We start from the raw sequence: 25,435 nt of genomic DNA, 5'->3' as shown, positions 1-25,435 counted from the left end.
CCGGATAAACAAGAGCTAAGAACCAACGCTCGGAAACCAACCGCGTGATCCTAAAGAAATATTTGAAGGGGAAGAGGAATAACTCAAAACACCTACGTCAAGATTCCTCACCAGAGCGACGAAGGGGCTGAGGAGTAAAAAGAATTCCTAATCTCCGATATAACTAGATTCAGAAATAGTTTTCTTCTAGACTCGACAATGGCCAACTACGAACAATCAAGGGGGCTCCTATGGTAGGTCAAGGCTCTGATACCAACTTGTCACGCCCAATATGCGAACCTATCCTAAAGGAACTCAAAGGTCCCACCAGCATATTGGAGACGCTTTTGCAAGGTGGATATCATTACATCGTACCATTACATAATAGTTGGGGATACATACAAGAGGCATACAATGCCACACGAATATAGAAACATCATACACAAGAGCATGATCCAACTATGGATGAAACACGAATAGAAACTCAAACGACATCACCCTGCTAGCCCAGGCTGCCAACCTAGAACCAATCCCCTGAACGATGAAGCAGAAGAAGAACTCAAAACAAGCAAGCATCGCTCTTGCGTCATGATCATCACATAACCTGTACCTGCAACTGTTGTTGTAGTAATCTGTGAGCCATGAGGACTCAGCAATCCCATTACCATGCGTATCAAGACTAGCAAAGCTTAATGGGTAAGGAAGGGGTAAGTGGTGAGGTTGCAGCAGCAAGTAAGCATATATGGTGGCTAACATACGCAAATAAGAGCGAGAAGAGAAGCAATGCAATGTCGATAAGCTAGAAGTGATCAAGGGGTGATCCTGAAACTACTTGCGTTCAAACATAACACAAACCGTGTTCACTTCTCGACCCACTCGAAAAGAGACCATCACGGTTACATACACGGTTGGGTATTTTAATTCGAATCTGGTGTCAAGTACTCTACAACCGGACGTTAACAAATTTTCGTCTGCCACATAACCGCGGGCACGGCTTTCGAAAGTTTAAACCTTGCAGGGGTGTCCCAACTTAGCCCATTATAAGCTCTCACGACCAACGAAGGATATTCCTTCTCCCGCGAAGACCCGATTATTCTCGGAATCCCGGTTACAAGACATTTTGAAAATGGTAAAACAAGACCAGCAAGACCACCCGACTGTGCCGACAAATCCCGATAGGATCTGCACATATCTTGTTCTCAGGGCACACCGGATAAGCTAAGCATACAAGTACCAACATAACCCAAGTTGCCAAGGGACGGTCCCGCACGGTGCTCTAGTTTGGACCAACACTTAAAGGAGCACTAGCCCCGGGGGGGGGGGGGAAGGTAAAATAAGATGACCCTCGGGCTTCGGAAACCCAAGGGAAAAAAGCTTAGGAGGCAAATGTTAAAACAAAGGTTGGGCCTTGCTGGAGGAGTTTTATTCAAAACAAACTATCAAGGGGGTCCCATACACCCGACTGCGTAAGGAACGCAAAATCAAGGAACATAACACCGTTATGACGAAAACTAAGGCGGCAAGAGTGGAACAAAACACCAGGCATAAGGCTGAGCCTTCCACCCTTTACCAAGTATATAGATGCATTAATTAAAATAAGATATATTGTGATATCCCAACATAAACATGTTCCAACATGGAGCAATCTTCATCTTCACCTGCAACTAGCAACACTATAAGACGGGCTAAGCAAAAGTGGTAACTTAGCCAAACAACGATTTTCTAGGAAGGGTGAAAAGGTTAGAGGCTGACATGGCAATTTGGGAGGCTTGAAGAGCAAGTGATAGGTAGCGCAGCATAGCGATAGAACGAAGTAACTAGCATAGCAATGATAGTAGTGAGATCCCATCGTCGTTATGGGGGTGCAGACTTTTAGGGTACGGCCCATGGCCGCCTGCCAGGAGCCGGCTTCTTGGAATCGATCTTCTTGGGCCAGCTTCTTGTAGTCGGCCTTTCCTAGGCCGGCTTCTTGGAGCCGGCCCTATTGTGGCATCCTCCAAGAGAGTTTATGGCCGGGCCGCCTTCCAATAGCCGGCCGGAAGAAGGCGGCCCCGTATCTTGGGCGCTTCAAATGCTCGGCTAGCCCATTGTTTTTTCTAAGGGCCAAAGGGAGTCGGCTAGGCTACCCGTGGTCATTTACTCCGACAGTAGTCGTCGAAGCTGGTTGGCTTCGTGGCTGAAGGGGGAATCGAGAAGCTCGGCCAGCTTCCTATCCCGAAGAGCCGGAAGCTAGGAGCCGACTTCTCTTATGCGTGCCTTCTCGGCGAAGTCTCCTTGAAATCCAAAGGCGGGAACCAGCTGGCGCGCTAGCCAGGCGGTAGGCTAACCACCCGTCAACCATGCGCCATGTGGCACCCTTCGGCTGGGAGGGCCTGCCAGCCCACGCGCATGATGGGACGCCGCAGCAGGCCCGGGCCCGCCACTTCCATGCCTCGGCCCGCGCGTGGATCTTCTGTGGCCCAAACCGACCGCACGTCTTCCGGCGGCGGTTCCCACTCGTCATAATGGCGCGATAATCGCGGGTCGTGGGGGAGTGGGCGCAGTTACTCCCACGCCCCCCCGCGCCTCGCCTCCCCGGCTTCGCCGCGCGAGGCTATAAGTAGGGCGGGAAGGGGGAGCGACAGTCGTCCGCGCGCTCGCCCTCACTCTGCCGTCTCCTTCGTCTTCTTCTTTGCAGCAGCTCTCCGCAGCGCTTCCATTCCGCCACTCTTTCTTCTTCCTAGCACGCCGCGAACTCACCACCACCGCGCCGCGTGCTCTCCGTCGCCGCGCTCTCCGTCGCCCCAGCGCCGTCATGGCCCCGACGACCACATCGATTTTCTCCGCAAGACACGGTGGTTGCCCGGCGAAGATGTTGTGCGGGTCCGTCTCCCACTGGCGAGGAAGGTCTCGCTGGCGCTAGAGGAGGGCGAGCGAGTGATCTTCTACTCGCATTGCTTGCGCAACATCGGCCTTCCCGCGAGCGGCTTCTTCCGCGCGTTTCTTGACTTCTATCATCTTCAGCCGCACCACCTCACCCCCAACACGGTGCTGCTGCTGTCGGCCTTCGTCACTTTGTGCGAAGGTTTCCTCAGCGTCCTCCCCACCATTGAGCTATGGGGGGAGTACTTCCAATCCAAGCTCGGCACGGTCGTCGCAGGCGTGCCGGCTCTGTGCGGTGCCTTCATCGCTATTCGGAGGTCCACTGCCGACAACCCATTCCCTCCTATCGCGCTGATCCAGTCGGTGAAGCTCTGGCAAAAGTCTTATTTTTAAGTGAAGAACATCGCCCTAAACGGTGACTACGTCAACTTGCCGGCTTACGTAGCCGGCCCACCGCCTGGGAGGCAGCCTTCGTGGTCCTTCCGGGCTAGGTCATTGACGCCGGCTGGAGCTGGTGCCGTCGCCCGGCTTCGGGTGCTGATCTAGTCGGAGCGCCTGACTGGGCCCGACTTGATAGCCGCCTTCGTCGAACGCCGGGTACTCCGACTCCAAGGCCGCCCTCATCTGATCTGTCAGATGAGTGGCCGCTTCGACCCAAGCCGGCTCAGCACCAGAGAGATGCCTCACGACGAGGTATCTTACATGGTGAATTACATCGCCAACTGCAAGCTCACTGAGGAGTGGCAGTATGGCAAGGAGCCGTACTCTCGCGCCAACCCCCCGCCCATGGTAAGCCTTTCTTTCCTTTCTTCTTTTCTTGTTGCCGAGTTCTTTCTGGCGGGCTCTTGACCAGTCGGCTTATCTTCAATCAGAACCCCCTTCTTCATCCTTCGGCCGGGACCGCGGGGCCGGAGCGCGAGTTCGCCCCCGACCACGAGGCAGATGACCTTGACGACCCTGACTTGGGGGTGACCGCCCTAGACGATGACGCCATAGGGGGAGGCGGCGAGACAGGCGGCTCCGGCTTCACCGCCGGCTTTGACGACTGGCCCGACGATGACGAAGCCGATCCCATTCCGCGCCGCCAGCCGGCGACCGACCCCCAAGGTGCCGGCCCGTCCGGTGGGCCGACTGCACGAGGCGGCGTGCAGAAGCGTCGGGCAGCGCCGACTCTCTTTGGCGGCCGGCCGAAGAAGCCCAAGGGATCCGCGGTGGCGACCAAGTGGGACGAGGTGGCCGCGAAGGCGGCCCGCTTTCGCAAAGTGGTGAAGCAGCCGCAGGCGGCTTCGGTGTAAGTACTGGTCTTTGCGCATGATCTGGAGTCGGCCACCGTTAGCTCGCCAGGGTGGACGCTGGGCGGTGGAACGGCCGCGTTGAACCTGGCGGCACAAGATGTCCGTAGCTGGCTTCAGGCTCAGGCCACTGTGCCGAAGCAGTGTACCCGAGAGTTTCTTGCGACACGGGCGGTCGTTTGGGTGAGTTTTCTTGCTCTTGATTTTTTCCGTGGGGGCGCATCAGCGCACCCATTGGGTGTAGTCCCCAAGTTCCGAGTCGGCTCTGAGCAGGCGGCTTGGAAATTCTTCGAAGACTTTGTTTTAATGACTTGTTCTTGCTCTCTCCTTCGTCCTGTTTGCAGATTATCACAACCTCCACGCCTCTACCTTTAACTCCCAGGTCCGGGAAGTGAACCAAAAGGCCGCCGATCTGTCGGAGAGCCGGCATGAGTGTCTTTGTCCTTTTATCTCATGTGGGGGCGCGTCAGCGCACCCACTGGGTGTAGTCCCCGAGATTCGGGCCGACTGCTGAGCAGTCGGGTCAGATCTTTCTTGCCGACTTCTTTCTTCATTTCTTCTTCTTCATATTGGCAGGAGCCAATGCCGGCTTGAGGCAGCAGCTGGGCGTCGCCCAGACCGCCCTTCGCACCACGGAGGGCGAGTTCAGCGCCTTGGCTCAGGAGCGTGACCGCCTGGCCAAGAAACTGGCCCACCAGGAGGAAAGCCACAAGGCGGCCCTGAAGGCGGCGCAGGACAGCGAGGCCGCCCTCAAAGCCGAATATGAAACTGAGGCGGTGAGCTGGGCCAAGGCAAGGCAAGCTCTGAGCAAAGGCTACGGCTGGGTCGAGGATTTGGTTGACGGTAGGCCGCCTTCTTCTTCGTTCCTTTGCTTGTCCTTGCAAACCGGTATATCTCCTGAGTTGCTCTGTTTCTTTCTTCTTTATGAAGAGTACTTTCCTGGCTACTCCGTCGCCGCCAACCAAGCCATCGAAGCTCACCGTGAGGCCCGGCGGCAGGCTGGGGTTGAGATCGCACCGGACGCCAACCGGTCGCTTGAGGAGCAACTTCTGGCGATCCAAGCCTACCTCCAGCCAGCCTACCACATGCTCAGTCAGCTTCAGCGTGCCGGAGCACAGGTGCTGGCCGCCCTTTGGCCTGGCGAAGTAATTCCCCGCACCCCCAGCCATACTGCCGACTGGCTAGAGGTAGCAGTCGGCCGCCTCGAGGCCTGGAAGGCTTCAACAGCTCGGTCTGGCGCTCGACGGGCGCTAGAGTTCGTCCGGGCTTGGTACCCTGGGCTGAACTTGGACCAGCTGCGCACCTGGCGGTAGGAGGCTAACGAGGAGCTGGAGGCGGTGCGGCCCGCTATCGTCCAGCGTGCCTCGGCAATCACCGACTTCACCGACACCAGTGCCTTTGCTCCTGAGGTGAACGAGGACGGCGTTGCGTAGCCGGAGGAATGGTTGGGGCTGAACCCGGCCGACGGTGAAGACTCGGCGGAGGAGATCCACTCCAGCGACGAGGGCGAAGAGGAGGAGGAGGAAGACGTCGAAGACGCTGTGCCGGATGTCGAAGCAGCCAGCCAGCCTCAGCCTGACCGTGCCTCCAGCAATGAGGCGCGCGCGAATGCTCCGCCTACCACCGGCGACGACTAGGCTGAGACTCGCCAGCCAGCCACTCGTCCAGCCGACACCGCCATCTCCACCAATCTTCCTGACGCTCTAGGCGCTCCCTTGGCTTGATTCGCTGTTTTTTACTTTCCTGCTTGTCACTCTATGAACAACTTTATTATCTTTGCGCAATTCCACCCACTTGGGGTGTATTCAAACTTAGTTGAATGCCGGCCTCTTGAAGGCCTTTTGTGTAAATACTATTATGCATGTGCTTGGCTTCCATTCCTACTTGCTTTTTATCTTTCGGCTTTTTTCCTTTGCCGCCTTCCCTTGGTTGCTGCCTTCCCAGCCGGACAGCTGCTCTGCAGTCTATGGCCGGGTAAGGAGTTTGGCCGTCTGGAAAGGCAAGTACTCAAGCTTTCTTAGATTGTAGCAGAGTAGGAAGGGAAGACGGCCAGCCGGCTGCTTCGACAGCCGGTTGGCGAGGGGGGAGCCGGCTTGTGTTATGTAAGTTCGTTAGTCCTTAGCCGTTTTTCATGTGGGCATGCTTTTCCGCCTTTGGCTCTTGCTAGTTGGGCAGCCGATTCTTCGAGCTCTGACTTTCGCAAGAGAGGGCTTGGGTGCCGGCACATTACTTGTCTGACTACAGGTAAAACTTGGACATAACTCAAGGCGGCAAGTCCCCTGGCCGACTAGTTGAACCCGGTGCCGGACGAAAAAACGAATGTAGTGGCATAACCATGGGTATGATACCCGACATACATAGATAAAAGAGGGTAGTCCCCGAGAACTCCTCGAGGAGCCCGTTGTCTCATACTTAATACAAAAGGTAGTGTGATACATACTGCATTTCAACTGTAAAATCTTCGAAGAAGATTGGCGTTCCATGGACGCTCCAACTCCTTGCTGGAATCGTCTCTCTTGCGTGCCTTCGGCTTCTGCGTGTCGATCAGGTAGTAGGAGTCGTTTCCTAGAGCCCGGCTAATGACGAAGGGGCCTTCCCAAGGGGCTGAGAGCTTGTGCTGGCCGGCTGTTCGCTGTATCAGCCGGAGCACAAGATCTCCCTCTTGGAAAGCTCTTGGCTTGACCCTCCGACTGTGGTAACGACATAGACCCTGCTAGTAGATGGCGGACCGGCTGAGGGCTAACAGCCGGCTTTCTTCTAGCAAGTCGACGCCGTCTTCTCGTGCTTCCTTAGCCTCCACCTCCGTGTACATGGTGACCCGAGGTGAGTCGAACTCGATGTCAGTTGGGATGACAGCCTCAGCACCATATACAAGGAAGAAGGGGGTGAAGCCGGTTGACTTGTTTGGGGTAGTGCACAGACTCCAGAGGACGGCCGGCAGCTCGTCGAGCCAGCAGCCGGCCGAACGCTCCAGTGGCACGACTAGTCGGGGCTTGATGCCGGAAAGGATGAGGCCGTTTGCTCTCTCGACTTGGTCGTTTGACTGCGGGTGGGCAACAGACGCTAAGTCCAGTCGGATGCCCTATGTCGCGCAGAAACGTGCCAGTGCTCCCTTGGCAAAATTCGTGCAGTTGTCGGTGATGATGCTGTGTGGTACTCCATACCGGGTTGTAATGTCTGCAATGAATGTCACGCCGGTCGGCCCATTCAGTTTCTTGATCGGCTTTGCTTCAATCCACTTGGTAAATTTGTCCACGGCGACAAGCAGATGTGTCATGCCGCCGCGCGCCATCTTGAATGGGCCAACCATGTCCAGACCCCAGACGGCAAAAGGCCAAGTGATGGGGATGGTCTTGAGTGCAGAAGCCGGCAGGTGTTGCTTGGAGCCGAAGATTTGGCACCCTTTCTAGTGTTTGACTAATTCCTTGGCATCCTCCAAAGCAGTCCGCCAGAAGAATCCATGGTGGAAAGCCTTGGCGACGAGTGCCCTGGAGGCGGCATGGTGGCCGCATTTGCCCTTGTGGATGTCTTTGAGAATTGCTATGCCTTTCTTTGGATCGACGCAGCGCTGGAAGACTCCGGTAACACTGCGCCTAACCAGCTCTCGGTTCATTATTGTGTATGCTCCGGCTCGACGTTGGACTTGTCTTGCCGAGATCTCATCAGTCGGCAGCTCTCCGTTTATCAGGAACTGGAGGATGGGCTGGGCCCATGATGGAGCTGTGACTTCTTCGATTGCCAAAACGGCTACTGCAACCAGGGTGGGCGGCTGGGTTGTGAGGAGTTGGAGTCGGCCGCCGCCTGCTGTGTTGCTGCAGTCCCCGGGCCGACTGTAGTAGTCCCCGGGCCGGGTTCGACTATGGCAGTCCCCGAGCCGGCTGCTGAAGTCCCCGAGCCGCCTGCCTGGTCCCCGAAGTCGGATCCGACTGCGTCGGGGTCAGGCGGCACGAAGATGGAACTGGATTCCGGACACGGCTTGACAGATGGCTTGAGGAGGCGTTGGAGGGCGACGCCAGTTGGTATAGCTTGCCAGGTGGAGCCTATTCATGCCAGGGCATCTGCTTGCTCGTTGTCGTCCCGTGGCACGTGAAGGAACTCGCACCCCTCAAAGTATCCACTGATCTGCTGAACGAGGAAACGGTAGCTTGCCATGTTTGCGTCCTTGGCGTCCCAGTCGCCAGATGATTGCTGAACCACCAAGTCCGAGTCGCCATAACACAGGATCCAGCGGATGCCGAGTTCCTTGGCTAGCCGGAGCCCATGTATGAGTGCCTCATACTCGGCCACATTGTTGGAGGCGGCAAAGTGGAGTTGCAATGTGTATCTGAGTTTGTCACCTTTGGGAGAGGTGAGGATGATGCCGGCTCCCAAGCCGGTGCGCATCTTGGATCCATCAAAATGCATCCACCAATGAGTGGAGTCGGGGGCCGGTGGCACGTACTGGGTCCCGGCCCAGTCAACGAGGAAGTCGGCCAATGCTTGGGACTTGATGGCGGTGCGGGGCTGATATTAGATTGTGTAAGGAGCCAGCGCAATGGCCCATTTCACCACTCAGCCGGATGCATCCCGGCTGCCTATGATCTCGGCAAGCGGGGCAGTGCATACGACCGTGATGGGATGTTCTTGAAAGTAGGGCTTGAGTTTCTTGGAGGCGAAGTACACACCATAGCACATTTTCTGATAGTGCGGGTAGTTCTGCTTTGAGGTGGATAGTACTTCGCTCAGGTAATATACCGGCCTTTGGACTAGCTGAGCTCGGCCTTCTTCTGGACGCTGGACCACGATAACTGTGCTGACCACCCGGCTGGTAGCGGCAATGTAGAGGAACATGGGCTCTTTCTCAGTTGGGTCCGCCAAGACAGGCGGTGTGGACAGCATCTTCTTCAGCTCGTGGAAAGCTTGGTCCGCCTGGTCATTCCACTCAAAGTGAGTCTACTTCTTCATGAGCCGGTAGAGGGGGAGAGCCTTCTCTCCGAGCCGGCTGATGAAGCGGTTCAAAGATGCCAGGCATCCAGTGAACTTTTGGACATCTCGCAGCTTGGTAGGGATCTTCATTCTCTTTATGGCCTTGATTTTCACTGGGTTGCATTCGATGCCGCGTTCGGAGACTAGGAAGCCTAGAAGCTGGCCGGCTGGTACCCCGAACATGCACTTCTTCGGGTTGAGCTTGATCTGAAACCGGTGCAAATTCTCAAAGGTCTCCTTGAGGTCTTCTAGCAAGGTGCCGCGTTTCTCCGTCTTCACCACAACATCGTCTATGTAGATGTGGGCATTCCTGCCGAGTTGCTTGAGGAGGCACTTCTACATGCAACGCTGAAAGGTGGCACCGGCATTTCTCAAGCCGAATGTCATGGTCAGGTAGCAGAAAGCTCCGAATGGGGTGATGAAGGCGGTCTTCAGGCGGTCAGCTGGGTCCAACTTTATCTGGTGGTAGCCTGAGTAAGCATCCAAAAAATTCAACAACTCGCATCCGGCTGTGGAGTCTATCACTTGATCAATCCTTGGCAGAGCAAAAGGACCTTTAGGGCAGGCTTTGTTGAGGCCAGTGTAGTTAATGCACATGTGCCACTGCTTGTTCTTCTTTAACACTAGGACTGGGTTGGCAAGCCATTTAGGAAAAAACACTTCCATAATGAATCCGGCTGCTAGGAGTCGGGCTATCTCTTCACCAACAACTCTTCTCTTCTCTTCTGACAGGCGGCGCAAGGGCTGCCTGACCGACTTGACGTTAGGTTGGACATGTATCTTGTGCTCGGTGAAATCCGTCAGAACACCCGGCATGTCTTTGGGAGACCATGCAAAGATGTCCCGATTCTCACGGAGGAAATCGACGAGCTCGCTTTCCTATTTGCTGTGAAGGCCTGTGCCTACGACAGCGTGCCTCTCCGAGTGCTCCGGGTCCAGGGGTATCTTCTTTGTCTCCTTGGCCGGCTGGAAAGAACCTTGAGCTTCACATTCTTTGGGGTCAGGAGACAGGGCCGGCTGCTTGCCAGCCAAGGCCACAACTCGATTCAGCATCTTCTTTTCTTTGGCGATCACAAGGGACTCGGCCAGCCGGCTGCTGGCTGCCGCACACTCAGAAGACTTCTTATAGTCTCCGGCTATAATGATGATGCCCTTGGAACTCGACATCTTCATCTTGAGGTAGGCGTAGTGGGGCACAGCCATAAACTTGGCCAACGTTGGTCGGCCAAGCAATGCATGGTATGGGCTCTCCAGATCCACTATCTCAAACCATATTGCCTCTCGGCGGAAATGATCTTTGCCCCCAAAGAGGACATCCATCTTGATCTTGCCGATTGGTGAGCAGGATAGGCCGGGTAGGATGCCGTGGAACACAATCCGGCTTGGCATGAGTTGCTTCGGCTTGATGTTGAGCTTCTCCATGGTGTCTCGATATAGTATGTTGATGCTGCTCCCACCATCTATCAGCACGCGGGAGAAACGGGCAGCACGCCTTTCTATTACGAGGGTGGCATCCAAAACCAAGGCATAGGAGCCAGGAGATGGCATCACCTCTGGGTGGTCGGCCTGGCTCTAGCTAAGAGGCTTCTCTGAACAGTGCATGAACTCGGGGTTATTGGAGGCGACCGCATTGACTTCTTGCTGCTGTCGGCGCCGGCTGCGCCGATCTTTTGTCTGGCTTGTAAACACGACGTAAGTGGCTTGCTCGTCAGGGAACTCGTCTTGAATAGCTCCGACTGCTGGCCGAGCGGCCGGCTGCTGTGGGGCAGGAGGCGGCTGGCCCGCAGGCGGAGGCGGCAACAGCCCCTCGCCCTTGGAGATTCGGGTGAGCCAATGGCACTTTTGAGTTGTGTGGTTGGACGGCTTCGCACCGCTGTGGAACTTGCAGGGGTCATCAAGGGTTTGCTCGTAGGAGAAAGCCGGCTGCCAAGCCGGCCTGCCGCCCTTCTGCTTCTTGGGTGCCGGCCGCCCCTCAGGCTGCTCGTCTTCGACCGTAGCCACCTGCCGGCTAGTGGAAGGCGGCATAGGGGCCTTGTGTGTGTGGTCGCTTTGATATGGGTGTCGGCATGATTCTCTAGCCGGCGTCCTGGGAGCCGGCGCCAACACTTTTCCTGAGGCGTCTACCTGGAGCCCAGTCTTCATTGAAGAGTCGACCGTGGCATACTTGTCCCCTATGATCAGTAGCTCGTCGAGGGTAGTCGGCTCGTCGCAGAGGAGTCAGTGCTTGAGGAGAGTGCCCTCTCTGCACCCGGCAGTGAAGTATTCTATGGCCTGAACCTCGTGCACCCCCTTGCAGGAGTTGCGGAGCTCGGCCCAACGCGTGAGGTAGTCACGGGTCGATTCATTGGGCCCTTGTACGCACAAGGAGAGCTGTCGAGGCTTGGGAGCCCGTTTGTAGGTGATGGTGAAGTTGCGTATGAACGCTTCGGTGAAGTCCAGCCAGCTGTTGATGCTGTAAGGCTTGAGGCTGTTGAGCCAGGTGCATGCCGTGCCTTGGAGCATCAGGGGGACATATTTCATGGCAACGCATCTGTTGCCGTTTGCTATGCGAACTGCGGTGGAGTAGTCGATCAACCAATCTTCCGGCTTCACGGAGCCGTTGTACTTGGTCGTGTCTCTTGGGAGCGAGAACCCTCTGGGGAAGGGCTCGTCGCGGACGCGGGGGCCGAAACAAGGCGGGCCGACATCATCTTCTTCTTCCAGGGCTAGGGATCACGCAAGGCGGTCGATCCGATGGCGGGCATCATTCTCGCCAACTCCTTCGCGGTGACCAAGTGGGCCGCTAAGAGTCGGATGCACGACTGGCGGCAGGGTGGGATATCTCTCCCCGTGAGGCGGAGGAGGAGGCGGGTCACCTCATCGTTCCACACCTCGAGGACGGCCTTCTGCGTCCCGCTCGATGGTGATTCGAGTCCGGCTGCGGCTAGCAGCTAGCTCCTTCTCTTATCTTGCACGGGCGCCGCCCGCAGTCGGCGTATGTGACGTCGCGCCGTGCTCTCGGCGAGGGGGGCTTCCAGCTTGGGCGCCGGCTTCGTGCCGCTCTGCGGCCGCGTCGATCAGCTGCTGGATGTGTCTGGTCATGTAGGGGAGCTCGTCGGCCCCTAGTCTGTTTAGCTCATCTACAATCGACTGGGCGGCGCGTAGATTCTCGAGGGGCATGGCGTAGACTGGGTGGTCCACTCCCAGCATGCTGACGATGGCCGCGCCGTGTTTCTTGACGACGCCGACTCGGCTTGGCCCTTCCGGAGGCGGCGTGCCGAAGGCGGCGCAGTCGACTTCGCGCTGGTGGGCTTCCGTGAGGCGTCTCATGGAGGCTATCCTCTGGCCCTCCGCAAGGAGGGCAAGATGGCATGCCTCCAGCGTCTCAGCGTCAGCGTCTGCCGGGATGGGGGTGGACAGATCGTGCAGCGTTGCCTGCAGGGTATCACGGGCGTTCTCGTCGGAGGTGACGCCGTGGCTGATGACTAGCACTTCGGTGATGGTGCTGCCGCCACTGTCGGCCTGAGGGAGAGGGTCGTCAAAGATGATCACGTTGGTGGGGAAGGCATCGAGCGATGCCGTGTCGGAGTCAACAAGCATCGAGTCGGTGGAGCCGACCAACTCCAAGTCCGCGGTAGGCTCACCGGAGACGTGGAGTTGGTCGAGGAGGCTGATGAGGCGGCTCTCGGGGCAGCCCGTGCCCGCGTTGGATGCGGGATCATCGGAGATGCGTGTCTTGCCAAGAAGATCGGCGAGGTAGCTCGCTGTGCAGGCGTCGTTGATGCTTTGCAGCGCGTTGGGGCAAACGCCATCGGGCGTGTCGGGCTAGCTACGCTCGCTGGGGAGGAAAAGGGTTCCTGTCTAGAGTAGGTCTCCGGACGACGGTGCACCTGGCCCCATGGTGGGTGCCAAATGTCGGGTGGTAGGTGCGACATATGCCAACGGATGGCTTATCATTGTGGGAACCAGTAAGACATCGCCGGTGGCCGGAAACGGGATAAGGCGAAGACATGCAGGCCGGTGGATCTTACCCAGGTTGGGGGCTCTCCGTGGAGATAATACCCCTACTCCTGCTTTGCGGGGTCTCCGCATGATCACTAGATCGATAAGAAGCTACAAGAGGCTGCTTGAGCTGTTCGGTGGAAGGAGGAAGGAGGGCAAGGCAAGCTCTCTTCTCTCCCTATGGTGGTGTCTAAAACTCTGTGAGATCAACCCTTTGCATGGGTGCCCCGGGGGGTTTATATAGGCCTACCCCCCGGGGGTACAATGGTAATCCGGCTGGGCATGGGTACAGGCCGTCAGTGTCTATAACCGCCGGCTTCTCCGCTGGCTACTGGGCCCGCCGACTGGTGGGTCCCGCCGGCTGCCGGCCCATTGGTCGACAGGACGCCCCCACCGCTTGGGGGGTCTTGTCGGGGGCTGGTTACTGTTGCCTCGCCTCTGATGACGAGGGCTTTGTCGAGGTAAGCATGGCTACAGTGCCGCCGCCTTGCGGGCTCTCACTATAGCCTTACCTTGTCTTGTCTCCTTAATGGTGCACACGCCTCGAGGAGGGGAGCAAGCCGGCTATAGGAAGCCGTCCCGGCCTCAGGCCGGCTGGAGGAGGCCAGGCCGCCTATGGGCGTCTCTCTGATCGAAGGGGCCCGCCGCCTACGGGCCGTACTGGCGACCCGTCGTGGTGGGCGTCATGCTCTGCATGGCAATAGTGCCACACCGGATGGGAGATGGCCGCCCCGTACGGGTACTGTATCCATGCGTGTTCCGGGATTCAAGGGTGGCAGGGTCCACTATAGCCACGCCCCGTCCCATCATCGTTATGGGGGTGCAGACTTTTAGGGCACGGCCCATGGCCGCCTGGCAGGAGCCGGCTTCTTGGAATCGATCTTCTTGGGCCGGTTTCTTGGAGTCGGCCTTTCCTAGGCCGGCTTCTTGGAGCCGGCCCTATTGTGGCATCCTCCAAGAGAGTTTATGGCCGGGCCGCCTTCCAATAGCCGGCCTGTGTGATAGCCGGCCGGAAGAAGGCGGCCCCGTATCTTGGGCGCTTCAAATGCTCGGCTAGCCCATTGTTTTTTCTAAGGGCCAAAGGGAGCCGGCTAGGCTACCCGTGCTCATTTACTTCGACAGCAAGCTTGGCGATTCGGATGTGTATATCTCCTTCTTTGTAACCGACTTTGTGTAATCCTAGCCCCCTCCGGTGTCTATATAAACCAGAGGGTTTAGTCCGTAGGACAAGAACAATCATATCATAGGCTAGCTTCTAGGGTTTGGCCTCTACGATCTCGTGGTAGATCAACTCCTGTAATACTCATATCATCAAGATCAATCAAGCAGGAAGTAGGGTATTACCTCCATCGAGAGGGCCCGAACCTAGGTAAACATCATGTCCCCCGCCTCCTGTTACCATTAGCCTTAGACGCATAGTTCGGGACCCTCTACCCGAGATCCGTCGGTTTTGACACCGACAACGACCCCAGGAGGTGACGTGAATGGGGTCGGCCCGCCAGGCAGAGCTCAGCCGTTGGGTTTATCAACGCTGTAGGGACGGACCCAAGCACATACGCCGTGCCCAGTCTTCTATGCAAACATCCTGAAGAAAAACAACTGGCGCGTGGTTCCCATGGCCACGGGGGCACCAGGTCGCGTGCCCTCACTTATCCACCCGCGATTAGCTCATGCGAGGACAAGGCACCAAGGGCCATGGGAGGTGACGTACACGGGGACTGGCCCGTGAGCCAGAGCTCAGCTTCTTGGATTTAGCGACGCTGCTGGGATGGACCCGAGCACAGACGCCATGCCATTCCTTAATCATGAGGCGGTCGCGGGAGGGCTTTCAAGGGTGCGAGACATTCTTGGTGGCGAAGCGCCGACCAGGCAGTTGATAATTTAAAGGTAGCTTGCGAAGGAAGGTAAACTAGCTCTGGTAGATGCAAAAAGGGATACATGCCGCAGGGACTGACCCATACGGCCTAGGGATGATGCAGCCTGAGGGGTGCCCCCAAACTAAACAAACTGGAGAGATGTCACCTGGTACCGTTGCTGAAGAGGTGCTGGGGTAGCGAAGGAAGCACATTGTCGGAGTCGTTCCTCATGAGCCGCCTTGGTGCTGAGCCACGGGAGGCCCAGAGGGCCCGCGAGGCTCCTGGGGTGCTCCTCCAGCTCCACCAAGATCGCCTGATGCCTGGCCTCGTGAGCCGGCAGGGCATCCCTTGTGTAGCACTGGAACACCATAGCCGCGTGAGGCAGTCCGAAAGGCATGCAGACGTAGCTATGGGGTGGACCCTCGCATCAGCCGACTCGAGACAGCGAGAAGAGTTGCCGAGATGCGGCCCTATTGAGCCCGGGGATGTCGATGCAAACGCGGAACTCCTTGCCCTCGCTAGGGCAGTGAGCCGCGCCCTTTGGTAGGCGGAAATCGCCTTGCAGAACCCTTGCCTCTTGAATCTCCTCGATTACCTTGCTGATGAGCTCTTGGACGCCCGGTGCCTCCCGCCTGATGCCTTCTCCTGGGAAGTGTGCTCTGAAGCGTGCCTCCACGTGGTGCCCGAGCGCCTCCCTCGTGATCCTAGCTAGGTCGGAGGCCCTCCCAAGGAGAGCCCCCGAGCCCAGTCTGAGAGGGGCACCAGGTGCGCCTTCCTATGCGATGGGTGAAGGTGCCGCGTCCTGGGACGTGAGGCTCAGCACGGTGTCCTCGGGCGATGCTTCCTCGCAGGATCCCTGACCCAGTTGTAGCTTCTTCGTCTTGGGGGTGACCTCAGGAGGGAGGGCACCGACCTCATCTTCAGGGTTCTCAACTGCTGCAGCCTGGAAGGCACGCTCGAGGGAGCACACCGCATCCTTCTCTTGACATGCGACCGTGATGATGCCGCCGCTTCCTAGCAACTTGAGGACGTTGTAGTCGTGGTGCATTGTTGCCATGAACTTGGCCAGTGTTGGGTACCCTAGGATGGCGTTGTAGGGCAGGCGGATGTCAGCGACGTCGAAGTCGATGAGCTCGGTGTGGTAGTTGTTGCGTTTGCCGAAGGTGACAGGGAGGCAGACCTGCCCTATCGGGTGTGTGGAGCCGCCAGTTACTCCTAAAAATGGCTTGGTAGGCTGAATCTGGTAGTATGGTACTTGGAGTCTATCAAACATTTGAACAGATAGGATATTGAGCACCGCTCCACCATCAATGAGAGTCTTGGTGACGACCACATTGCTGATGAAGGGAGAGCAGAGCATGGGGAGCGCGCCAGCAGTGGCCGCGCACGTGAGCTGGTCTGAGGAGCTGAAGGTGATGCCGCATTTGGACCACCTGAGAGGGCGAGTTGCTTCGGGCTTGGGGAGCACTACGTTCACCTCACGCACGAACTGCTTGAAGACGCGGTGAGAAGCTAGGGCCTGCGAGCCGCCCAGGATGCAGGCGATGGCTTGAGGCTCCTGGAAGCCCCCAGCCCCCTCGTCCGGGTGATGCTTGAGGGAGTCCCGGATTAGGGGGAGTCCGGATGGCCGGACTACGACCTTTGGCCGGACTCCTGGACTATGAAGATACAAGATTGAAGACTTCGTCCCGTGTCCGGATGGGACATTCCTTGGCGTGGAAGGCAAGCTTGGCGATACGGATATGTAGATCTCCTCCCATTATAACTGACTCTGTGTAACCCTAGCCCTCTCTGGTGTCTATATAAACCGGAGAGTTTTAGTCCGTAGGACGAACAACAATCATACCATAGGCAAGCTTCTAGGGTTTAGCCTCTCTGATCTCGTGGTAGATCTACTCTTGTACTACCCACATCATCAATATTTATCAAGCAGGAGTAGGGTTTTACCTCCATCGAGAGGGCCCGAACCTGGGTAAAAACATCGTGTCCCTTGTCTCCTGTTACCATCCGCCTAGACGCACAGTTTGGGACCCCCTACCCGAGATCCGCCGGTTTTGACACCGACATTAGTCCTTTCATTGAGAGTTCCTTTGTGTTGTCATATTTAGGCCCGATGGCTCCTCCGATCATCAACGACGACACGGTCCAGGGTGAGACTTTTCTCCCCGGACAGATCTTCGTATTCGGCGGCTTTGCACTGCGGGCCAATTCGCTTGGCCATCTGGAGCAGATGGAAAGCTGCGCCCCTGGCCATCAGGTTTTGGAAGTTTGAACTACACGGCTGGCATTCGCGGAGACTTGATCTTCGACGGGTTCGACCCACAGCCGAGCGCGCCGCACTGTCGCGATGGGCACGATCTAGCTCTGCCGCCAAACAGTGCCCAGGAGGCCGCCCCAGTGTCCGCTCTGACCCTTAGTTCGGAGCCGGCTGCGCCAATCGAGGACGGGTGGCTGGACGCCGCCTCGGGGGCTGCAATCTCTACGGCGATCGAGCCAAACACCAGCCTTGTCCTTTGCAAAGCTCGTGACTCCAACGTGCCGGACTCCTTTCCGGACTCCAAACCTTCCACGCCCCTACCAATCGAACCCGATTGGGCCCCAATCATGGAGTTCGCCGCCACGGAGATCTTTCAGCACTCGCCCTTTGGCGACATTCAAAATTCACTAAAGTCTCTCTCTTTATTGGGAGAGCCCTGGCCGGATTATGGTCAGCAAGGTTGGGATGCAGACGACGAAGAAATTCAAAGCCCACACACCACCCACTTCGTAGCCACTTTCGATGATCTAACTGACATGCTCGACGTCGACTCCGAAGACATCGACGGTATGGACATTGATGCAGGAGACGACCAAGACCCAGCGCCTCTAGGGCACTGGAAGGCCACCTCATCATACGACATATACTTGGTGGACACCCCAAAAGAAGGGGATGGCGATGGAACAACGGAGGATGACCCCTCCAAGAAGCAGCCTAAGCGCCGGCGTCAGCGGCACCGCTCTAAATCCCTCCAAAGCAAAAACGGTGATTCCGGCACGGGAAATAATAACACCCCGGACAGTGCCAAAGACAACCCCCTCCAGCTGGATTCAGCACAGGAGGATGGAGAGACCAGCCCTCATGAGAGAGCGGCAGACAGAGAGGTAGAGGACGATAATTACATGCCTCCCTCCGAAGACGAGGCAAGCCTCGACGACGACGAATTTGTCGTGCCTGAGGATCCCGTTGAACAAGAGCATTTCAAACGCAGGCTTATGGCCATGGCGAGCAACCTCAAGAAAAAACAACAGCAACTTAGAGCTGACCAAGACTTGCTAGCCGACAGATGGACTGAAGTCCTGGCGGCCGAGGAATACGAACTCGAATGCCCCTCCAAGAGCTACCCAAAGCACAGGTTGCTACCCCGATTAGAGGAGGAAGCACCTAAACCTACATCACCAGCGCATGACGCGGCCGACCAGCCACCTCGTGGCCGCGACAGAGAGGCCTCTCGGCCATCAATTCAAGCCGCACCCCGGCGCCGCTATACCAAGGCACAGGGACATGCGCCAGACCTGCGAGAGATATTGGAGGACAAGGCAAGGCAAACAAGATCGATCTACGGATCGCGTGGATGCCACACGGCATGCAACGATAACCGTCATGCCGGATATGGCAAATACGGCCAGGCCGAACATAGCAGACAAAGCTCATTTGAGCTGCGTCGTGATATAGCCCAGTATAGAGGCGACGCACACCCACTATGCTTCACAGATGAAGTAATGGATCATCAAATCCCCGAGGGATTTAAACCCGTAAACATCGAATCATACGATGGCACAACAGATCCTGCGGCATGGATCGAGGACTATCTTCTTCATATCCACATGGCCTGCGGTGATGATCTATACGCTATCAAATACCTCCCACTCCGGCTTAAAGGACCAGCTCGGCATTGGCTTAACAGCTTGCCAGCAGAGTCAATTGGTTGCTGGGAGGACTTGGAAGCCGCATTCCTCGACAATTTCCAGGGCACCTATGTGCGACCACCAGACGCCGATGACCTAAGTGTTGGAGATATGCCCTAGAGGCAATCATGTATGATGATATTTCCTATGTGTTTATGAATAAAGATAGTCCTTGGACATTATCAATGATGTGTATCAGCAAGTACGTGACTTGTTTTTGGGACTATGCATTGTATGATGACTATCCTAAAAGGTCCCTAGTCGAAAGGGCTGTGTGGACACGCAGCCGACTAGACTAGCATATGACACGGTCGATGGCTCGGTCTCACTAGCCATGGAGCATTGGATGCTAACCGAATAATATGGACTTGGAAAGGTCTGGTCGGATTCGACATAGTCGGATCTGAGTCGAGATAAGGTCCGAGTCGGACAGACCCAACTATGAGACGCAACGATATGTCATCTGTGAGTCTCTAGTACAACATACGTTCTATGTCCTAAGACCTGAGCTGACACATGTATTCGAGATGGTGACAGACTTGCTTTGGACCGACCAAACGCTACTCCCTGACTGGGTAGTTACAAAGGTAGGTTTCAGGTTTGTTCAGTCCCATGCTGCGAGACATGGTCGAGCAAGATGGGATTTGCCCCTTCGATCAGGAGAGATATACTCTGGGCCCCTCATGTGATCTGACCAGGAACAGCATGGCCATGCGACAAGGATTATGAGGTAATCTGGATAGTGGTCAGTATCACTAGAACGAGAAAGAGGTCGGGTTAGCACAAGGATGAAAGTCTTGCCTTGAGCCCGATAACATATATTGTGCGGGAAAGGGAACAGAAGTGTGACACGTTGTACAGGTTCGCCTAACCAGCTTCATCGTCTGCTTGGTGGTCGGCACGCCTTGCTAGAGGCCGCTACCAGCCATGTAGTCCGGAGGTGATCCGAACTGCGACCAAGCCGGCTTGAACCTAAGGGGTCGCGCGCTTAAGGGAAGGAACCTACAAGGTCGGTTCGTAGGACACTGGTCGGATGTGATCCGAACTGGATTAGGAACTTGACCGAGTGGACTTTGGGCTTTAGGGTCCGTGCGAGGCCCAAGTGTTTAGCCTGCGACGGACGCCTATATAAAGTGGAGGTGCAGCACACTCGGGTGGTTGACCACTTCGGCGCTGCGACTAGGGTTTGCATGTGTTGCGAATAGCCACCTCCACTCGCCGCCGACTGTGTGATCGGACCTAGTAGTCCGCCGCACGGTGTTCCTCCTGCACGCGCGAATACCGTTAGAGGCGGTGCACTTGCGCCGCCTCGGCGAACTTGTACATGGGATCGGACGACCGGTTGTTCGAGGGAGATCGAACGAGGAGGAGACGATCCACGTGGACGCGCTGCCCCAACTCTTCTTCCGCTGCACGGCACTGCATGTCTAGTGGTAACGAACTGTGATCCATCTCCCGTAGCATGTTCCTGGATGTTCTGTGTGTAGGAAAATTTTAATTTGCAGTCGACGCACCCTACCGTAGAACCCAACAGTGGTATCAGAGCCTCTGCTATAGGATTTGGATTCAGATCGTATGCATATTAGACATGTGGAGGCGGCAGATGAGATCTGTTGTCCTTGAAGAGATCGGCTATGTGCACGGTTGATGTGATCAACTGCACATGGGGATCATTGAGGCTATGTTTTCTGTCAATCGGGATCGATGAGGTCGTGACACGATCTACCCCTACCGGTCGGTCATCCGCCATCGGGGTTAACAGTGAAACGTAAACCCGAATCGGGACCACCGTATGCGTAGCACCGTGTATCTCGTACCTGACACACAAACCGGTAGAATGCGATTCTATGCATAACTTTGTTTTGCAGGTTTGATGTGAATAGTATGGCTCATGTGTATGTGATGCATGTGTGTAATTTATACGTGGCCTGCGTGTCATGTTTGTCAGCCGGCAGGAGCCAAAGTGCTGTCATTATATTGTATAACGACCTGCGTGTCGACTTGTGACTGTATGTAAATTTATTACTAGTTGTAGTAGTTGGATAATAGAGATCAGGTTGGCAGCCTGGCGTCCCGGCGTGACAAACAAGATGGAGTTCCTGGATGGTCACCGGAGTCGGATCCGACCTGGAAGAACGTCCATGAAGGAGCCATACTATTTCACAATATGTGTTCATTTGTGATTGTTATGCTTCTTTGTGTCTATGCATGTTAGAATGATACAATGATCCCTCATGAATATCAAGCGAATTGCCATCCCCAGTGTTTCACCTTCACACGTCAAGTACTTCTAGTAGTGGGCTCATAAAATTGGGGTGCTGCTAGGTGTCCTTGAACTGAAGGGTTTGTGTCGGACACGGACATGCACTGCATCAGGTTAACTTGACAAGGCTATCAAAACGGTTTTGGGCCTTGTGGCAAAGAAGGTTGGGAGCCGGGGTATGAGATACCTTCCCGACCGACAGGAGTCGTATAGAGATACGATTAGCAAGGAGTTGCTTACCGGATAGGTATGTTGGCTAGCAGTGATGCTAAAGCTCACTAGTCGCATGCGCTAGTCGGATCTTGAATCACTGAGAGTTTGCGGAGGGATGCTGACTTCAGTGGGAGTATTTCTGTTTAGGCTAGAATTACTCTACATAAACACATTGCTTAGTGATTGCATATTTTCTGTTGTAGATCAATGGCACCACCTGCTCAACCCAACTTTGCATTGAAATCAATTCTGGAAAAGGATAAACTGAATGGAACAAACTTTACCACCTGGTATAGAAATCTGAGAATTGTTCTCAAGCACGATAAAAAGGAACATGTTCTAGAGGATCCACTTCCAGAGGAACCTGCCGATAATGCTAATGCCACAGCTAAGAATGCCTACCAGAAACTCGTTGATGAATCAACGGAGATCAGCTGTCTGATGCTGGCTTGTATGGAGCCCGATTTGCAACAGCATTTCGAAAATGTTGAGGCTTACGATATGATCGAGAGTCTCAAGAGCATGTTTCAGACACAGGCTAGGACCGAAAGGTTCAACGTCTGGCGATCCTTGATGGATTGCAAGCTGAAGGAAGGTGATCCACTGAGCCCACATGTGATCAAGATGATCGGATATGTGCAAGCTTTGGATCGTTTGGGCTTCCCGCTCTTGGATGAGCTGGCTACTGATGCTGTTCTGGGTTCTCTTCCGCCCAGCTATGGGACGTTCATCTCGAACTATCATATGCATGGCATGGATAAGAAGCTCACTGAATTGCATGGGATGCTCAAAGTGGCAGAGCAGGATATTAAGAAAGGCACGCATCAAGTGTTGATGGTGCAGAAATCGGCTAAGTTCAAGAAGAGTTGGTCTAAGAAGAAGGCTAAGGCAAAGGGCACGGAGATGGTAACCTCTGCCGCTGCGCCGAAGTCTGGACCGGACTCGAAGACCGTTTGCTATCATTGCAAGGAAACTGGTCACTGGAAGAGAAATTGTAGCAAGTGGCTTGCAGAGCATGGCAAGAAGGCCGGAAATGCTTCTTCGGGCAAAGGTACACTTGTTGCATATGTTATAGACATTTACCTTGCTGACATACCTAGTAGCTCTTGGGTATTTGATACCGGATCGGTTGTTCATATTTGCAACTCGATGCAGGGGCTGGTAAGAACTAGGCGTGTGGCACAAGGGGAGATTGACATCAGGGTCGGCAACAAAGCAAGAGTTGCTGCGTTGGAGGTCGGCACGATGCAGCTCCAGCTTCCTTCTGGATTTATTTTGGAATTGAATAATTGTTATTACATTCCTGCACTTAGTCGGAACATTATTTCTGCCTCATGTTTGATGAGTCAGGGTTATGAATTCAATTTAAAGGACGATGGTTGTTCGATATTTTTGAATGGTATGTTCCACGGCTATGCACCCATTGTTGATGGGTTATTTATATTGAATCTAGAACAGGAACCGGTCTATAACGTGAATGTCAAGAGGCATAAGCCTAATGAGATAAATCCGACATACTTCTGGCATTGCCGGCTTGGACACATTAGTCTGAAACGCATGAAGAAGCTCCATGATGATGGGCTCCTAACTTCGTCCGACTTCGGGTCGTTCGAGACATGTGAATCATGCTTGCTCGGCAAGATGACTAAGTCTCCTTTCGCAAAGAGTTGCGAGAGGGCGTCCGAGCTGTTGGAGCTTATACACAGTGATGTGTGTGGTCCAATGAGCACAACTGCCAGAGGTGGCTATCAGTACTTCGTGACTTTTACCGACGACTTGAGTAGATATGGATATATCTATTTGATGAGGCACAAGTCGGAGACTTTTGAAAAGTTCAAAGAGTTTCAGAACGAGGTTGAGAATCAGCTCGGCAAGACTATAAAGCTTCTGCGATCTGATCGTGGAGGTGAGTACATGAGCCAGGAGTTTGATGATCATCTGAAAAGTCGAGGTATAGTACCTCAGCTCACACCTCCGGGTACGCCACAGAGAAACGGCGTGTCAGAACGGAGGAATAGGACCTTGTTGGACATGGTCCGGTCTATGATGAGCAAATCGGATTTACCCTTGTCATTTTGGGGATACGCTCTAGAAACTGCAGCTTTCACACTTAACAGGGTACCATCAAAATCCGTAGACAAGACACCACATGAGATGTGGACCGGGAAGAGTCCCAGTTTGTCTTTTCTAAAGATTTGGGGTTGTGAAGCATTTGTCAAGCGACTTATGTCAGACAAGCTTACACCCAAGTCGGATAAATGCATATTCGTGGGATATCCGAGGGAAACCTTGGGATATAGCTTCTACAACCGGGAAGAGAACAAAGTGTTTGTTGCTCGGAACGGGGTTTTCCTTGAGAAAGAGTTTCTCAGTCGGGAGGCCAGTGGGAGGACGGTTCGACTCGAAGAAATTCGAGGACCACTCGGGGACGGCTCGGCTGGTGATGAGATCATACCGGAGTCAGTCAGGGAACCTGTAGTGGAAGCGGCACCGGAACCACGGAGGTCGGAAAGATTGCGCAGAGTGCGTGATGTATTGTTGCTAGAAAGCGACGAGCCGGCCATATATGCGGAAGCGATGGTGAGCCCAGATTCCGAGGCATGGCTGGAGGCCATGAGATCCGAGTTAAAGTCCATGGATGAGAATCAAGTCTGGGACTTGGTTGATCCGCCACCTGGCGTAACTGCCATTGGTTGCAAATGGGTCTTTAAGAAGAAAACCGATGTGGATGGAAATGTTCAGATCCACAAAGCTCGGCTTGTCGCTAAAGGTTATGGACAAGTTCAAGGAATTGACTACGACGAGACTTACTCGCCGGTAGCGATGCTGAAATCGGTGAGGATCATACTAGCTATAGCTGCATATTTCAATTACGAGATATGGCAGATGGATGTCAAAACAGCTTTCCTTCACGGAAATTCAACCGAGGACGTGTATATGATGCAGCCCGAGGGTTTTGTCGATCCGACTAGCACTAGTAAGGTATGCAAGCTCAAGAGATCCATTTATGGGTTGAAGCAAGCATCTCGGAGTTGGAACATTCGTTTTGATGAGGTCGTCACTGGTCTCGGTTTCATCAAAAGCAAAGAGGATTCTTGTTTATACAAGAAGTTAAGTGGGAGCTCGAAGTGTTTCTGATCTTGTATGTGGATGACATACTGCTGATCGGAAATAATGTTTCGATGCTAAACTCGGTCAAGGAATCATTGAATGGCAAGTTTTCGATGAAGGACCTTGGTGAGGCAGTCTATATTTTAGGCATTAAGATCTATAGAGATAGATCGAGGAGGCAGCTCGGCTTAAGCCAGAGCACGTACATAGATAAAGTGTTGAAGCGGTTCAACATGAGTGAGGCAAAGAGAGGGTTCTTGCCGCTCTCACATGGTATAAGGCTAAGCGAGACTCAGAGTCCTTCGACATCTGATGAGCGAAGTAGGATGAGTAGGATTCCGTATGCCTCGGCAATCGGATCCATCATGTATGCCATGATATGTACAAGGCCTGATGTTGCTTTTGCAATAAGCCTAACAAGTAGATACCAGGCCAACCCAGGTGAGAGTCACTGGGCAGCGGTAAAGACTATTTTGAAGTACCTGAAAAGGACTAAAGAGATGTTCCTAGTTTATGGAGGTGAGGAAGAGCTCGTCGTAAGGGGTTACGTCGATGCTAGTTTCCAAACCGACAGAGATGATTGTCGATCACAGTCCGGATTCGTGTACGTCCTAAACGGAGGAGCAGTGCACTGGATGAGTTCCAAGCAGGATACGGTGGCCGATTCTACCACAGAAGCCGAATACATTGCGGCTTGTGAAGCTGCAAAGGAAGGTGTTTGGATCCGGCATTTTCTGGATGATCTTGGTATTTTCCCAGCCTCGGTGAAACCGTTGGACCTTTATTGTGATAATTCTGGTGCCATCGCACAAGCCAAGGAGCCGAGGAATCACCACAAGGTCAGACACATAGACCGGAAATATCACCTGATACGAAAGATCGTAAAGAATGGTGATGTAGAGTTATGCAAGATTCACACGGATGCAAATGTTGCAGATCCGTTGACTAAGCCGCTTCCACAACCCAAG

The sequence above is a fragment of the Triticum aestivum genome, chromosome 3B (genome assembly GCF_018294505.1).
Source record: "Triticum aestivum cultivar Chinese Spring chromosome 3B, IWGSC CS RefSeq v2.1, whole genome shotgun sequence".
Taxonomy (NCBI): domain Eukaryota; kingdom Viridiplantae; phylum Streptophyta; class Magnoliopsida; order Poales; family Poaceae; genus Triticum; species Triticum aestivum.
Note: the sequence above shows the minus strand (reverse complement) of the source record.